Here is a 13,717-nt window from a genome sequence, read left to right as displayed (position 1 = left end):
TTTCTTAACTATTTAGTCAAAAAAATTATTTGAATACTGAAGAAATTTTATTTTTTGTATATTTATATGTAATTGAATATATGTAGAGTAAATAGAATTTTTAACTCTTTTGTTATTTATTTTTATTTAAATATTGTGTTTTAAGATACATTCAATATAATCGGCCTCTTTCTCTGATTTATTTAGTAATAAATTAAACAAATTAACAGAAAAAAATAGAAATTTAAATATGTGATTAGTAAAAATATTTGGAAAACATTTTCACATTACAAATAAAATAATTTTGATTTCAAAATCAAAATCTGTTTTCGCAAAATGTATCAAAATTTTGCTAACATTAAGCTTGAAATACATTTTATTAGATAAAAATGTCTATAAAGTCTATTAAACGCTAATTATATACTTTTATTTCAATAATCATGTTATAATTATATTTTTATGATTCCATAATGTAATTGTTTTGTTTCATTAATATTTTAAAAAGTGTTAACTGCTAATTATATTTCCTACTCCTTTGTGTACAAAAATAATTATCTTAATAATGGAAAATTGAAGGATGCCTAAAAGAATAACAATTATCTTTCATTTGGGTGATTGAAAATAATCTCATCAAAAACAATGTTTTTGGTCAAATACAATTATTTTTATCATTTTATGTGTCAATATTATTCTGGAAGTTTATATTAGGTTCAACTGTTACTGTTTGAATCTGTACTTTATTAATTAAGGATAATCGTACATTCCAAACACAGTTATTGAGTGGTACATTGAATCTGTAAATATTGTTACTTTTATTATTACTAATTTCATTATATACAAACACATTGTTGTGTCGCCAATGTTAGACTTTAAACTATTTTTCAACGAAGCCCTTGTAATGATTTTTTTTTAGAAAAATCGTTGGCCTTATCATTTTTAACTGAAATAACAGTAATTAATTTATCCTATTGAATTCTAGGAAATCGCTGTTAATTAAGTAACAAACAATTATTAAGTGATACTTAATCAAACTGTAAAAGTCCATTGATTATTTTTCGGTTATTTTAATTAACTGAATTTTATCTAAAAAACAATATTGTAGTAACGTATGACTTATATAAGTACACTACCGATCAAAAGTTTAGATTCCCAACTTGAGTTGAATTCATCAAAATTGAGTGGTTTATTCAAACAATCTAAAATATGAATTAATTGAAAAAGACCTTAGTTATTTTATAATTATAATTTTAGATGAACTTAAACTTTTGACCTGCGCTAGGGGGCTGGGGCAAATCATAATTGCGGTGCTCTTGTGCCAGTATGGAAACGATTGTGGTGGAATAGATTTTACTAGTAAAAAAGATAACATAATGAAGATTCAATTTATATTAATTTGAAGGGGGTAATATAATATTTTTCTGTATATCCCTCCCCCAAAATATATCCCTTATTACGTGACTGCTACGTGTATGACAACAACAAACGCAGTGTACGTGTCTTGCCCTTTCGCTACTACTGTTGACCGGCTTGTATATATTTCTCTAACGTCTTATTTTTCACAGGCTTCCGAAATACTCACAAGAATTGATGAATTTGATAAGTTGCTTAAATGTTGGTTATCAATTTATTAATTAAATACTTTATTTGTTAATATTACTTGCCATTGTAACAAAAAACAGAAAAGCAGTAGATAGTATTAAAGAATAATAAATTTGGGAATAAATCGAACTAAATATTTTTTTTTTTTACTACCGAGGTTAAAGGTATAAAGGTCTTTTATCATTTTATGAAACTCAGTAAATTATGGTTAAACAATAAAGTTTAAATAAAGATTGGTGTAATAAATAATCGTTGCTGTTATTAGTTTTATGAATATTTACTAATTTAGTTAATTGAAATACATTTTTTGAAAAGTTAATTTTCCTTTAAGGTGTACTCTAAAGTAATAATTAACTATAAATTTAAAAAATATAAAGAAAAAAACAAAATGTTTTTAAGAATTTTATATTATGTTTCCAGGAAGTAAATATCAAACAATGTGTAATCAAATACATTATAAATGGGATTTTTTTAACATTGTCCATTAAATTTTGCATGTGTTATACTTAGATATATAAAGTAGTACTGTTTGTGATTTATGTTTTATATATTAAGTATCCGACTACTCATAATAAAAATTAAATATCTGTACTTAATAGATAATTACGTAAATTAATTAGTTTTTTTAAAGGAAGAATACCTTAAAATGTACCTATCAGAGGCACAACTAATTAAAGAAATGAACAAGGTAATAATCGCTTAAAGTTTTTTCAGTCACCCAAAAAGATGAATGTTAAAAATCTGTCAGTCGATAAGATGAACATAGTCGACCCTTTAAAAAGTAACTTTTCTATTCCTTTATAACTTACTTGAAATTTCAATTAAACTTTAAAAATAATTTAAAACTCTTTCAACTCTTATTATTTTAAATAAATTCGAGTAGATAATTTTAAAGAGCCGTAAGTAGTACTAGTACGTTTTATTTTATAGGATATTTGATAACAATTAGCATTTTTAAAATAATAGTGGTTAATAAATAAACATATTCCACATTACCACTTTAAAATGTGATAATATTAATCCTTTAGTGATGTAGGTAATTTTGAGTAAATTAGTATTGTAATTGCTATAGTATTAGCATTAAGTAGGTATTATACGAGCTCGTAGTTGACATTAGCATCAGTCCGTATGAAACCATTCGTTCGTTTTCTTTATATTTTCTCTCTATAAAAATTTTCATATTTTTGAACAATACGGTGGTCGGCTAATACGGTCAGGAAATCCTTTGGGCGCACAATACCCGAAAACACCTCCTCTTCTGCTGTCGAATAAGGATTTGGCCCGTGTAACCTCAACCGAGTCGACAATTGATGATGTTTGCCGGTTTTTTCTATGCAACGCCGACGGTACTTCTATCCGTTTAACGTTCAGCCTAAAATCCTTTTTTTCAAAGGCTTGTCCGTTGTACGCGCGTCCGAGTATGTATTAACAATAACTGAATTGAATAATAACGTCGACGTCGCCATTCACATTGTTGTGAGTTGTTTATATAAACGCCGTTGGTCAAACTAAGCTGGAAAAGCCAGTTTCGAAATCCCTCGGGAATCCAGGGAAATCCCACTCTCGTGCAACATAGCACTGCTGTCATTATTAAAACAGACCGGTACAGTCAATGGAAAAATAAGAATTTATAAACATTTTTGTGGTTTTCAACAAATTGTTCGCGGGTAACCGATAAATTTCCGAATTCGGACAACACTACTTTAAGTATTATATTCATTATTGAAATATCTTTTGAAAATATGTGTAATTTTTAAATGCATTTTCAAAAACTTGGACATCTTTTAAGGCATAACTGGCACGGAGGTAAATTCATGGTTGTCTTCTTTAATTGTTATTTTTAGTTATATTTATAGATATAGGTGTTTTGTATTTGTAGATACTATTTAAATGTAATCGAATAGAATTCGACCCCTACAATTCTCAAGTACATCATTAGCTAAAAATTAATATTTAATAGTTCTGTAAAAAAGTATATTCCAAAATGAATATTCGAATATTTTATATTATGAAGTATTTTGCCACAAATAACTTTTTTTAAATACATTTTTTATTTATTTATTGTATTCAAACAATAACCATTCAATTATAAATTTCAAATGGGCCACAATAAAATTTTTATTTTTATGAAATTTTCATTTTTATTTAAAAATAAAAATGTTGTCTGTAAGGTTTGATCTGCTTAATTTAATAGATAAAATGTTGAGCTTGTTTTTGGTTAGAGATAAAACGAACTTTGATCCTAAATGGTCAATTTAACTTTGATATACATTAATTTATTCATTATATTATTATATAACATTCGTTTGTTTACTCTCTGAGTAATACTATGATTATTAATTATGATTTTTTAAAAAAAAAATGAAATAAAAGACTGCGAGTTTATTTTTAACTTTTATCTGAATAACGTTTTTATATTTTACATTATTTATTAGTTTAAAATATCATATTTAATTACTTTAATTTAAAATGGAGATTTTTGGCTATTATTATTGGACATTGTTCAAATTATTTTTAATTATTGTTTTTTTATGTATTAAATTAATTCCATATTTGATCATATTTCGTGTATGTCATAAATTATAAATATAATACATATAATTATTATAACAATTTCTGTGCTTATGTTATTTACGTACAATATTTATTATGATCTTAATTAAATGTTGAATACAAATTTGATGTACTGCGATTATCACTTTTTCTCTCAATTTGTGATATCGTGAGAAAAAAAAATTCAATTTCATATTAAATTTTTTTTTTAAATCGTATAAATGAAAAATATTTAAAAGTTCACTTGCCTTTGATAAGATTAAAATGACTTTGATTTCAACAAATAATAATAATAATATCAGTAGCTAATACTTAATGAGAACAAAAATTAATTAGTTTATCATTAGCACGGAAAATATATACTTTTAATAATTTGTTGTCGTGTTTTCAAACTAGTTTTTTATTTTGTAAATTTTCTTACATGTTATAGTGAAATTAAAATTTTTTTTTCAAATCATCTTGCAATGTATAAATAGATGTTTAAGCTAAATAGAAAATTTTATCTAATCGAGATGTATAATTTAAATGTTTTCTTCGTATCAAGTGTAAATTCTGAGACCAGAGTTAAACAACATCCCTCCTCGAGCTATTGATTCTAATTGAGTTCTGTTGAAACTAGAACAACATAGTCATTCGGTAAAATGATTGCCTAATAAACTGACGGTGTCGGTTTTAATTTGAAAATTGTAAAATCTGACTTCTAAACTTTATTCACAGAATATATTTGGGTATTTAATGAAATGCATGTCACATTTATATCGAGAAAACTATTTTTCCCATAGTCACATGTACAACCGGTAACGGAATGCTCCAGTCGCGCTAATTAACGACCAGTAGAATAATGTGATTTCCGCGAAATTTCGCCAAGTAATAAATGCCCAAACGTGTTTTATGTACACGACTACATACCTTTTAACTATTCTCTACTTTTGAAAGGCTCGCACAACGCTAACGTAATGACCACGTGATTAGCGTCTAATATTCTAAATGGGGTTCTGGTGACCCGTTCAAAACGCACACAATGTAATATTGTAATATTTGCCGGTCGCTCAGGCTAATGATCGGCACACAATCGGTCATTCCTAATTATTGTCGTTTGTTATCCCTATCCTATATATCTATAGACAAATGTACTTATCCAACCCATAGACACCAGTGTAACGTGCGGCAAGTATTGTGTGCGAAATCTAAACAATGAATTCAATCGTAAACCGCGGATTAATAGCAATCTAGTACACATCCCCCGTAAATGTTTTCCAAATAGCGATTGTTTTCCAAGTAGCAATAGTAATATGGGTTACCATTAATGACCGCGTCCGAATTATGCTGGTCTAGTCCCCTACAAAGGCAGAATACAATAGCGAAATAAAATTATTTGATGGGAAATCTCGTACGGTTTTCGTAAACATCTTACGACAGCACAACTGTACATAACTAGTATACAGAGTGACTCTGTACAAGTGACCCATATAAGTGACTATTGATTTCTACCTAAAACCGATTCTCTGATATCCATATGAGATATCGATGACATATTACTCAATGATTTAGGCTACCCAATGCTTATTTCGTGCAGAGTACATACGGTTTAGAAAAAAATATCTCCGTTACTAGACACACTTGTGGCTTCATTTGGCTGCTGTGTGTTGTTTACTAATAGCCATTAGGTATGAACTCTGAAATAGCTAAATAAACTATGAATAATGATTAATAACCTTCTTGAAATACTTTGACGTTACTATAATAACAACCGAAAACGCATGTGAATCAGGTTGATTTTTAAAAATAAAACGGTGTAGCAGCGATTAAAAGTTATCACGTTCCTTGTTATCAATTTGTACAAACCAACGGGAAAGACATTAGACTCTGTGTCTGTCTGAAATCGAAAAAGTTTTGAGTTCAAATATAACCTATGGTTTATTACCATTACGTCGACTGCTCCGCCAATCGTACAAACTTTGATTACTTAGGAGGGGAATTATAAACACTAATTGTAAAAAATACGTTCCAAAATCTTAATGTTGTCCTCTACAAATAGTAATTAATGTGTTCTTGTTTTCAATACTACGTGTTGGACATAAAGTTCAATCTTACAAAATTTTTATCTGTAAAAAAATTATTTATTAAATTGTACTATATTAAGACCTCTGGGATTTAATATCGTGTACATTTGAATAGAATAATAGTTAACAATTATTTTTTTGTATTTATTGATTTTGATCAATTTTTAATGTAGCAACTAGGAGACATTATGCATTGAATATCTATTATAAAGTATAACATAATAGCAATTATGACATTATAGTTAAGTGTTACAATTACTATTGAGAAAAAATACTAATTAAATTACCATCAAATATCTAGCAATCAATTAGCTTTTTTAATTGTTCAATTATACTTGACTTCTTGGGAAAAATTGAATTGAATTTCAAAACAAGAAAATCCGGATATTTCATAAACTTTTTCAACTAAAAAACGCAAATTATATAATACATATTATTTTCAATGGTTTATAAATGCTGTTATGAGATACAAATTAGTCATCAAAGTATTGAGAATGAAATTGGTTGAAAATCATTCATTGATAGTGGTTAGAAAAATAGTCATCGATCCCGGAATTTCCTATAGAATTGATCGATGCGTTCATCTATTTTCTAGTTAGAATTGTCTGTATCAGTTATTAAGACCACTGTATTCCAAGGAGTTGACAAATGCTTTGATATTGTAGATGATTTAGATATAACTAATATTTTTACAGCTAAATCAATACAATTTATTACTTTAATAGTCGTAAGATGATGAAATCTGTGAACAATAGAAATATTAAATATGTTTATGAAAATTATCTTATATTTATAGTAAAGTCCAATTAAAAATTGAATTATTGGTAATGCGTATAAGTTTATATACCGTTTGTTTTTTTTTTATGTGGAGTTTGAGAATAAAATTGCCCCGAGCATGCTAAGGGAACAGAAAACGCGCGCACACGATATTTATTTCCAAATACATATATAGATTCATGATAACGTAATGTTTAGAAATCAAATANCACGATATTTATTTCCAAATACATGTATAGATTCATGATAACGTAATGTTTAGAAATCAAATACGTGGAAATCGGGTATTTTTCAAGTAGCAGTATTGATTATGTAATAGTTACACATATTTTTGCTTGACAATGACGGTCGCGGGTATGTTGTTTTGAGGTGAGAAAAATAATGATATCACACTGTTTAAAAACAAGCGGAGCACTTCATTTTGCGGGTTAATGCGATGGTGGATATAGTTTTCATTATTGAGTAATTAAAAATGCCCAACAAACTCCGCAGTCTGTGGAAAATAGATAAACGTTATTAACAAATAGAAAACATTAAACATCATTAGTGTACATCTGCGTAGAACTTAACTGACTAAATCCAGTCGCACAATAAGTTTCTTAGCGGAGTGCAGTGATATCTGACATTTCTACTGAACACAAAACGTTTTATCAGTTTGAAAATAGTCTGACCGTCATATCGCCCGTCGTTAGTGACTTAATTGCGCCGCATAATGTTTTGGTAGTGTAGTTTTGAATAAGTGTCGCTGAATAATGTTAATTATAAACAGCATAACGACACATATAGCCGCACTGTTCTTTATTGAGAACTATACTGAATACTGTGGCGGCAATGGCTGCCGTGAACAAGAGTAATTTCGGACTGAAAACTTTACATTTAAATTGTCGATTTCTCGGATCCAACCCTATTAAACAAATCAAATTGTGCATTGTAATCTATCTTAATGTGAAAATATCTGTCGTGAGTAGACGTTCCGGGTTTGTACGCGCGCAGTATTACTGTTAGTACAGAATGAAACGGATCGTGTAAAAACGCGGAAACGGAAAGCATTTGCCAGCCACAAACTTACTAAAGAACGGAGTTATCTTTTGATAAAACGGAATTTCCGATAGCGTTACAGAAATAAGATAAGAGCTATGACGTTAAGGCTTAATATTTAAGTATGATATCACTGCGGCAAGTGGAGTGACGCATTTAAAGCTAACGAACAGATATAGCTAATATTTTTGAAGGATACGAATGGATTTGAAAAAAAAGGTGCTTAAAGAAAGTTTACTCGAATTCATAGAGATATCGTCACTATGACTACTTTCAATGCAAATCAACAAAATTTAAATGATTAAAATTACATTTTTTTTAAATTAAAATTTGACTATGATTATGATCGAGCTACAACAAAAGTTGTTGGAAATAGTTTCCATAGTACGTTACAATAATACAAATTTCCATCTATAGATAAGAACAACATCATCGTTAATAATATTTCTCTCTTCTTTTCAAATTTATAATAATCGCTTTGTATATTCGCTAAACAGTCGATTTTCAATGACTACTTAGTAACGATTACAAATTATTAAGCTATTTGCTGCACAAGTCAGCACGGCGAGTATCCAAGTTTTACGTATTCCTAAAAACTTCCAATAACAGAAAAAATCCAACCCTAATTTACAACACTCTGAAATTTTCAGTATGAATGCCAAAAATAAATAACAAAATATTTTTTTTGTCTCAGTAGGTCTGCTACACATATAAAGCGCAACCAAAAATACAAAACCATTCCGTTTACCCTTAATGTTTGTCACGTATGTGTCCACGTGTGACCTATAGTAGTGTTTTAAAGAGAATGAGAGAGGTATATGCATATGAAGGAAAAACGTGAACTCGAAACGCCACCTGTTTTTTTTTTTTTTTTTACTGGAAAAATCTATGACAGAGAAAAGAGGGTAAAAGAGGAAACTGAACTTTTTCTCTCAGTTCGCATAATATTAGCCGGGGAAAAACGTCAGAAAACGATAAAAAAATGTTAATGCACTCGTTTTGAAAGGTCCCTGTACACCTTAGCACGCAAGAGCATAAAACAATAAAAAAACACCAAGGTATAAACCCGAGTTTTTCTACTATTTTTGAGTTTACCCATCGCGACATAGACAGCACATGGTTGTTCGTCGACATCCGAAAGGAACAAGTGCGAAAACGTGGATGGAATGTCCAAAACGATCAAAAGAGCAAAGGGGAAGGTTTAAAGTTTATCAATTGTTTTTTATTCTTACTCATGCACGAGACGCCCTTCTGCGTAGAATGTGACTGGTGTGTTAATCTCTATAAATTTGATTTTTTGGTTTCTTTTTTATACATTACAGTTCGATTAATAGACACATCATTTCACGTATCGTAGATTTTATTTGTTTTTCTATGATTAAAATAATTATTTTAAAATAACGTACTAACTACGTTAGAAAAAAATTTATTTAAGTTTTACAATTTTAAAATATAAAATAGTTATTTAAGACGTTTTCATTAGAATTGTTATTTGTCAACTGATTTGTTCAGCTTACCTCTCCAAAATCATTGAAAACAGAGGAAGTAATAACAATCCATCAATTTTAAACATTATTAACTACAATTTTTGTGTTTTTAACATACAAGATAATTGAAGATATAATTTTTTTTTTTTTGACAATACACCTTAACAAGCTACAATAAGTAATGCCAATTTGTTATTCACTGGGAAATACTTCATATATTAAAATCGACTTGAAACAAGTCCATCGATCATATACATGTGGAAATATATACACGGTTTATGTGTACGAATATTTAAAAAGCTGACGAAAAGTATAGAGCGATGTCGAATACAAGCAAAGGGTGTAGGAAAAGTCTTCCGGCGAGTAACCATTCGTCACGGAGCGTCAAATTGTCATTCGGCAAGATAAACCCACTGAGATACGCAAGTGAGTGACAATGAAAAATGAAATATTATAATTTTCTACTGTTGAGGCAACCTCGTGAATAAAGCTTTTGGCTCGACGGCGGTCTGTACAAGAAACAAAAGGGAAAAAGTGAAAAGAAATAATAATAAAAAATACGCCGGAACAACCGCATAGCAAAATATTTACATATTACCATAAGGGCTAAACGAAACCGGTGTGACTCGAAGGCAATGAGGGGGTGTACAAAACGGAGAGAAATTCAAATGAGAAAAGGAAATGCGGGATTGAGAGTCTCGTCGGTACGTCTGCAGAGAAGAGGAGCACGTCATCGAACTTGTTACACCGCGGGGAGGAGGATGCCGATAAAGAGATTTTTTAAAGCGCTAGCGACGGCTGTTAGAAAAAAAGTCTGAACAGTGAAAAATGGTGTCCTGTCATTTTTTTTGTCTTGTCACTGCGAAGCTTTTCGTTAGGTCATGGCAATATAGAAACAATAAAAGTTACGTTTAATTAAAAATATGCTACTTTTCATTATGAAAAAAACCTAACTTGGATTATTTATTTTCTGTAGTGTAAATATTTTACAATTTTTTTATCGAGTTGAAAATTTTTATTCGTTCACTATTGATACTTAAGATGTAACTGATTAGGTGAAGTACAAGGCTCTCAGATTGTATTTAAAAGTAGAATGGATTATTATTCAAAACCTTCGTTTATTAAATTCGCTGCAATATAAATATAATATTAATTCAAATTAAAATACTTTTATGATGGCCTACGGCCAATTTTTTTAACCACTCGTTGAGAGAAACAGAACAAAGCATAATGCATTATTTGGTGATAATTTTTTTTTTAAATATTGTATTCATAACAATCATATCTAGAATGAACTTCTGATTGTTTCATTGAACTCGGTATCAATCACGAGCTAGGTGTTACCTCAGAAATAATCATTAATAAGAGACTATTATAAAAATTAGTGATAGTTCCGCGTGGTGTATCAAGAATGTATTATGTAAGAAAATAATTTATTATGTCATCGTAACTTTAAATAATAAATATAATTTTTACGTTTATTTTAATATTTAAATTGCCAATGATTTTTCATTATTTGGTCAATATTATGCAATTAATATTAAAATGTTCATTTTTATTAAGTAATACACAAACCGTTTCAAATAAAAACAATATATACATATTGTACATATATACATATATACATATACACATATATATATATGCTAGCTAGATAATTAAATTTCCATAATAGTTTTAAAAGTCAATTTAAAATGAAAATAAAATTCAAAAAAGTTATTATTTTACACTAATTATTGTATTAATAATATAACTTAAAGGTAAGATTTTTTTAACTAAAAATCTCCAATATTCAGTGATTCTTTACTATTCTAGTGATGCTAAAAGATAATTTTTAAGAATTCCTTTTATACACAAAAAATATTATATCTATTATTAAAAGAAAATTATTATATTAATATAATAAAAATATTTTTAAGCGAAATAACTTTTTAAAAAGTTAAGTAAAGAGTTTATATGATGCATAGAATGTCATTTTATACGTATTCCAATATTTAAGTAAAATAAAAAGGAAAGTGGTATGAAATGACTTACTCCCCATATTTATTATAAAATGAGTTTTATCATACCTATATATATTTCTTACCATCCTAACACTTCTCTCGATGAAGGCAAGGGATGTGTTTAAGATTATTGGAACTTTGCCCGTTTAAAAACACGCAATCCAGTATTCTGTTTAAATAAGAAAGAGAATTTTTTCAACGAGTTGAGGATTGAAGGAACAAAATGGAGTGATAAAAAGACCAATGAGATAACGGTGGCGGTGTCTTTTATAATGTCAGCTGCTTGGAATTATTTGCGATTATGCTAATCCATTCCTACGTTTCAGCATCACTGAAATTTACTCAGGTTTTATACTCACCCCATTAATCCTTCGATATTTTTATTATTTTAAAATGCTGAAATGTTATTTACCTTGACGATTTTGAGTTGTTATTGTGATTTAGAAACTCATTGTTTATTTTTTGTTAACAGTATTTTATTTTTAATTATATTATTGTTTTTATGCATTTTTTCAATATATAAATATAAAAGTTTTATAAAATAAAAATTATATTTGTAAAAAAATGTTAAAAATCTTAAAAAAAGTCGACTAATTAAGATTTAACTGAACAAAATTAATACTGAATTAATTGATTTAATTGGATAATTCTTATATTATTTAAGAGTCAGTAGTTACTTTATATTAGCTGAATAATTAAAATAAAAAGGTGCAAGATTTAGGAAGTGTTTTGGGTTGTTTGCTATCCCTGATAATGTTATTTTTTTAAATATCTACAGCGTTGCCGTCTATTAAAACAATTTTTATTTATCACTGTTTTTAAAGTAAATATTTTAAAATAATAATAATGCTACTAAATATTTTTTGCTAAACAATAAATTTAAATTAATAATATCATTTGTGTAGAAAATATTTTTTGTCAAATAGTTAGACTAAGAAATTCGCCAATGAAACGAGAAATGCTGAAATATTCTAGTAATACATTAATGAGCCATCACACTAATGACATTTTACAAATCACGATCTTACCTAAATTTTAGACGCTTCTAATTAACAGGATGCGTCCAAGAACTCGATATGAAAAAAACTATACTTCTACCTGTCATTATGTGTTTCGTTTTGTACAAATAAAATGTAACAATTATAAGAAATATTATTTTACTTAAATTGCGAAAAAATATTAAACGAGACAAATGTTTGTTTTTATTATAATTAAATTAATAGTTTTTCATTGTAATAAACGTTTTTTAACATAATATTGAGTTTTTCAAAAAATTGGCCATTTCTATACGTTTAATTATAATAATACACTTTTGTTAGTGTATACACAGGTATTTTATTGGTCAAGTAAAAGGTTTTATTGTGTAAATAATTAATACGTGTAATTAAATAACGACACACATATGTTTGATGTATTCAAAATGCCACAACGTGACAGTCATTAGTTAGTTTCTATTACAGCCAAAGTGTGCGGATGGCGGGTGGTCCTCTTGACTGTTTTTATTAATAATTTTATAATGTTTGGACAAGACAGGGATGTATAAATACTAATAGGGAGGAAGTGTTATTATTGCATTGTAAAACATGGATATAAAGAAGGGTTATCCCGTGTCCTTTCTTCGACCACGACAAAAAATCATAAATGAGTATAAAATTAATGACGAGAATATAATGAAAAGAAGAAAAGATGACCGTTGCTTAATATTAAAAATTATAAATTGTTTAGAAATGACTCGCCGAAAGTAAAATAATAAGTGTAAATGAATGTGGAAACAAAATTCCAATATAAGACATACTCTTTATGTCGGTTATAAATATTATTAATTCGAGTTTTCAATATTTATAAGAACATTTGCATCACTGTTGTATTATATAAAATAGAACTTCTGTATATAAAACAGATAATTTATAAGAAAATTGGGTATTATTTTCATAGTTATTTTTAACTTTGAAAAATCGAGATGTATGAATAAACTATGATCTATTGTATTCACTTAGTCATATTTACTCAAATTATTATTAAGTTCTTAATCTTTCAAAGTATTATGTGTTAGAAGGCTAGTTGATACAGTTTTTACTCTCGTATCAATAATATTTTAGATAGAGTAATGAAATTTAACAGATAACTTCAAAATTACATAGAGGTTTAATGTGAAAAAATAATTTTGTCTTAATTATCCACATTATTTTAAATATAGATAAAAACATTAAAAGTTAAT

This window comes from Daktulosphaira vitifoliae, unplaced genomic scaffold, assembly GCF_025091365.1.
Source record: "Daktulosphaira vitifoliae isolate Bord-2020 unplaced genomic scaffold, ASM2509136v1 Scaffold_85, whole genome shotgun sequence".
Taxonomy (NCBI): domain Eukaryota; kingdom Metazoa; phylum Arthropoda; class Insecta; order Hemiptera; family Phylloxeridae; genus Daktulosphaira; species Daktulosphaira vitifoliae.
The sequence above is the reverse complement of the archived record's forward strand: the minus strand, read 5'-3'. Positions refer to the sequence as shown.